The 5,631-nt window shown below is 33.6% G+C and overlaps 1 protein-coding gene across 1 annotated transcript in view; it reads left to right on the top strand.

Moving 5' to 3' along the window:
• Positions 1-3,009: 3,009 nt before the first annotated feature.
• pals1b (protein associated with LIN7 1, MAGUK p55 family member b) overlaps positions 3,010-5,631 on the top strand; it is a gene marked incomplete in the record, with an annotated part of 27,567 nt that continues 24,945 nt past the window's right edge. The window contains 1 exon segment of the mRNA XM_014015479.1: positions 3,010-3,202.

The following is a 5,631-nucleotide window of genomic DNA, read 5'->3' as shown; positions in this document are numbered from 1 at the left end:
GGTGGGGGGGGCGGGAGGGGTCCAGACCCCTGAAGCTTCCTTATAATCACGGTGACCGGGCGAGCTGAGCCTGGGAGAAATAACCTTTTATTTGATCAACTATTTAAGAAAAATACTCAAAAGAAGCAGCTTCTTTAAGTGCTGACAGCCTTTTTAACCAACTTCACACGAAATGTACAGAGAAAAAATAAATAAATAAATAAATAACCATATTGTACAGATACATGTGACCAGCACTCCTAAGGAAATTATTAAGCAATGAGGAGACATTGATCAACGCTGTACTATAACATTTTCTGTAATGATATGAAACTGATGAAAGAGACTAAGATAATAAAAATCCTTGATCATTATGTAAAAAAAAATCTTGTTGGGTTTCCTTTTTAATAAAATTTATTATTGGAAAAAGTGTTTTTGTCATTGGTGCTAAAAGCTTTTGTAGATAAACCGAGCACGGACTGTGTCTTTTATTTATTTTCTGTTCTGTTTGTTTAAATCTTTTTACTCTGACCTATGAATCGTTCATTTTTTTAAAAGCATTACGTTGTGAAAATCTTTGACGGAAATAATTATGTTTAGTTTTAGAATAATTAAGCTATCGTACACCCCAGGGCCGGCCTGTAGGCAGTATAGGCAGGTGCAAAGGGTGGACAGAGGTCACTGGTATTAGAGAATTTATTTCCCCTCGGAGGGTCAGTAAAGGTTAATTAGTTTAGTTGTTAATTATTAGTAGGCAGCACAGCTTTTTCTGTATCTCCTTTTCAGGTGGTAAAACGCATCACCCAGGACTTGTTTGGTTTTATCCATTTTTTAGATGTGGGTCGTCAGCTATAGATGGTCTTTATTAGCTAAGGGCTAAAGAAAACGTTTGAAAAACCTTCAGAAAGCTTGGAGAAGTTTTGATCAAGAGCGTTTTAAAAGACTGCAAGAAAGAAAACCTTAGAAGCAAAATATGAAAAAAAAAAATAGAGTGGTTTCGTTTTAATTTTACACACTGTGAAGCGAAATGTTTCAAACATTTTACTGTTTATCTATAGTTGTGTGTTTGACCTTACATCAAAGTATTTTTTTCCCCGTTGCTGCTTCTTAGATGAAGAGCAATAATCTGCCGCTTTGGAAACCGTAAGAGGTTTTTCAACGTCTCCGTCTCAACAGAAAGGTAAGTATTTAAGATTCGGGGAGCTTAAAGAAAAAAGGAGTCTCACAAGGAAAAAGAGGTTAAAAGCAGAGATGTCAGAAAGGATTAACCTAATAGGAAATGCAATGAGGGAAAAAAAGGCAGCTCTGGGCTTCAATGGAGGGTTTCGGGGAGGCGGCATGAGATTAGACAGTTTCTGTTCTTCTCTGCGAGATGAAATGACAGCTGATCCCATTAGCTGGAGATGATTAATGGGGCCGTGCCAAGAAAGTAGACATTCATTTATGCCAGCGTGTAAAACGTGTGTTAAATGAAAGGGAGGGAAAAGTGTGAAGATGACTGTAGAAAAAAATAACAGCATATTCTTCATGCCCTAAAGTGCAGTAAGTGAGTTTATTTTATTACAGGATGACTACCTAATTTTCCTGAATATATTGAGCCTGTTCAGACAATTGAGATATAAAAGGGAAATCGGATGATTAGTTTACCGCCTGAAGAAGGTAATGTGGAAATAATTTCCACATTAAAAATAAAACAGGATTGAGTTTGACCTTTAGGAGGTTTATATATGATTAAAAAAAGACAAGTGTAAAATTACAAAATGTTTATAGAGGTTATTAGGTAAAATGTAATTTTGGTGACACAGTAAAGCATCTTTGGCTCCCCCTGGTGTTCATAATGTGATCTGCAACGTTCACAGAAATAAAATGTTTATTATTATTATTGTATAATTATTTTTTAAAGGCAAACTGGAAAATGTTCTGCCCCTTATATATCTGGTTAAAAAAAGCTTCAAACTTATACAACCTCAATAAAAAAATTTTTAACAAAGCCATAGGTATTTTTTTTTCCAAAACTTTATTGTCTTTTTGTTACAATAACCAACAAAAGGAAACTGATATCAGCACAAACACTCTACAAAGATCATGTATCAAATGAAAAACATACAGCAACCAAGGCACATTATAATTCTTGACTTTCAGACTTAATCAAAATTAAATTTTGAACAGAGTGAATTCTGCCTTCTTGTTTTTAGTTCATCTTAAAGTATTTACATATGAATTAAAGTGGAAATCATTAAAGTTCAGGAGAGATCTGGAGGACCTTGCTTTATGTTTATGAAATTTCCTTAATATGATCATTAGATTAATTAAGAAGCACAAATTTTTATCAAAACATTCAAACCTGATTATAACATCAGTGTTTAGTTTTATTCTTGACAAATTTTTCCATGTCCCTCCAAAATCCAGAAGAGTGAGAACAGTTGCAGAGTAAACATAATATAGTCTCTGATTCAACTTGACAATAGGAACAATTTTCAAAGTAAATGTATTAATCACAGTTTAAATTGTTCTCTTACGTTTCATTTGTAATTTTAGGTTCTGAATTTGAAAAGATAATACAACTATTACAGTTTTATCATGTTTGGTTCATGATATGTGCAATTAACTTTAGCCCAAATTTGTTATTTTCATTTGAGGTACTTCTGCTTTATTTCATGTATTCAACTTTTTTCCTTAATATTATTTCCACTCTTTAATTTGTTAACAAAATTTTGCCTAATACCGGTGGCACTTAGGTAATTATGTGAAATGTATTTAAGTCAAGACTAATTTTATTTGTATAGCACATTTCATGTTTTTCAACTAAAATAAAAATTATTTTATGAACATTAAGAATTTGTATATTAAGGTGAGTCAATGTCTAAAGAATTCAGTATAAATATTTTTGCAGTTATTTGATTATTATTCTGATCCCAGTCGTTTTAAATGCAACGATTCGTTTATTTATTTATAATGTACCCATTTACGACAATGTCGTAATGCCTCTGACGGGAGGGTGGCGCTGTTGAGCTGCACTGTTGCCACGGAAACGACTGAAAACAACCGGTGGCGCAGTTCAGCCAGCCACAAGTGTCCCGTCTGCGCTCGGACAAAGCTCTGTCCCGTGAGCAGCGAGCGGTTAACGTGTGAACTTTCTGTTATCCTCGTCTTTTTTCAGCTCAACTCCTCCAAACAACAAGCTGCTCTGACCTGAACTCGGACCGCCGGTCGCTTTGAAGTGGTGAGTGGTCGCTTCTGTAACGGGACAGCTACCGATCAGCTAATATCAGTTAGCGGTACGACGCAGCTAAGCTAAGTCCCTTTAGCTAAACTCGGCTAAATATCAACAATACGTATTTTAAAATGTAAACACTGGACACTCAGAAAGTGTCGTTTTAGTAAAGTCTCAAAACGTAATAAATTAAAGTCAATAATATTGGTCGACTCCAGGTTATAAACTGATAGTTTGGACTCAAAACCCTTCAAAATAAAAGCACCTAATTTGCGTTGTTAAATGTGTCTTTGATGCAAAAAGTGAAGGTTGTTGCACCTAGAATTAACACGCTGCATAATTAGTGTAAAATGTCATTTTGTTTGTAAACTATTTTATTATTACTAATTATTTTATTAGTCCAAACTCATTTGTTTTTAATCATGCTGAATATTTCACTGCGTTTAAAGGCGTGCTTTAAGTACCTGCATATTCTGAATTTATTGTATATTTATGTCAAATCACTAGGAAATTAGTGAAATGTTGATTTTTGTATAACGTGATACCGTGTAGTGTGTAGTTCTGTTTTAGTATTTACCAGGGCTGTCAAATGATTACAATTTTTAATCTATTAATTCCAAAGTAGCTGTGAATTAATCAAAATTAATCACGATTAATCTTAAATTTAATATAAAACTTTATTGCATATTGGTAAAATAAATTACTTGAGTTATTAATTAATATCTTGATTTTGAAATAAGTTTGGTGCTTAAGAAATACACAAAATAATAATAAATCATGAAAATATTACCTTGATTGCACAAAAAAACTAAAATCAGGACCTAAAAAATGCCTCCAGTTAAATTTTGTGCAGATTAATGAGGTTAAATCAAAGATTCAAGGATTTTCTTTCCAAATGAGTACTACATGAGGAATGAAAGATGCATACTGAGGTCACAGCTGTCAGCAAAACATAAATAAAAATAATAAAATAAGCCATAAGAAGAAAAAAGAAAAAAACTGTACATAATGTTTTACACAATGAGTTTTTTTTTACCTTTATTTATGCAGGTAAACTGTTTGAGAACCACTTCTCATTCACAAACATGACCTGGCACTGAGTGCATTGTAATATACAAACCTACATATTCAGCCAGAGTAAAGCCATTGCACATTTTAATCGCGATTAAATTTTTTAATCTATATCCATGCAGCACTAACATTAATCAGAGTTAACTGGATTAATTTCACAGCCCTAATATTTATGTCAAATTACTAGGAAGTTAGTGAAATGTTGTTTTTTATATAACGTGATACCGTGTAGTGTGCTTAGATGTGTGGTTCTGTTTTAGTATTTACTTAATTAAACAAAAAAGTATTAACCTTTCACTTCTGCTTCCTAACCTTTTGACACTTTGCGATCAATGTTTTTTAAAGAATATTGACTTATTTTTGTGATTCTGCAGGTAACCACAGCTCAGTTTACTTCTTGCTTTTACATTTATAACGTTTCTTCTGCCCCGGCACATCCAGGCTGTCCTCCCAGCATCCCTCCAGGTCTTGCCGTGGCCACTGAGCCTGACGTCCCAAGCTTAATTAAGCCCAGGGGAACAGATGGTCTGCTGGCAGCCTGTGCTGTTTCTCAGCAGTACCCTGCCACACTAAATGCAGCTAAATGTTTCTGTAAAGGAGGGCTTTAAAAGGCGTAGAGATAGACTTGCCAGACGTGATTAGCCGTAGAGAGCTGCTACGAGCGGGTAAGGGCTGTCATTTAATTGTCGATGACACGACTGCCTTTGTTACAGGGCTGCCTTTCAAACATTTTATCTGCTGTATACTTTGAACAGTAGCAACAAGTGTGCTATAATACAGATAATTATCTTTAAAGTCTGTAAACTGTAATTTATTCAGGTTATAATAAGCTGGTAAAAAGAGCCACGCTGACTAGCATTTAGTATTATTATAGCTGTGTAAGAACTTTTGTCATAAATTATAGACTGAAGGTTTTGTTTTTCAAACTGACCAAACAAACGCGTCACATCAGCATGTCTCAGTCATATTATCAAATCCAGATTAGTGCTTGTAGCATCCTTAAAAATAGACTTTAATCTACAATAGTCACAACATTGGCCAGTTAGGTAGTAAATAATAGCATTGTGTTAAATTTTTATTATTAGTTTGATTGTGTTGAAATATATACACAAGTCGAGTCAAAGTTTATTTCTGTCACTTGATTAATTGAACTGCTGTGAAATTATTGAAATAACAATAAAATGATGTGCAGTAAACAATAAAACATAATAAATACAATTTTTTTTATTAAATGAGTAAACCGTGCTTGGACAATAAAAGCAAAGACATACTGTAAGTAAGTAAGTAAGTAAGTAAGTAAGTAAGTAAGTAAGTAAGTAAGTAAGTAAGTAAGAAGTAAGTAAGTAAGTAAGTAAGTAAGTAAGTAA

Source organism: Austrofundulus limnaeus, unplaced genomic scaffold (genome assembly GCF_001266775.1).
Source record: "Austrofundulus limnaeus strain Quisiro unplaced genomic scaffold, Austrofundulus_limnaeus-1.0 Scaffold129, whole genome shotgun sequence".
Taxonomy (NCBI): Eukaryota; Metazoa; Chordata; class Actinopteri; order Cyprinodontiformes; family Rivulidae; genus Austrofundulus; species Austrofundulus limnaeus.
This window is presented reverse-complemented; position numbering and strand designations above follow the sequence as displayed.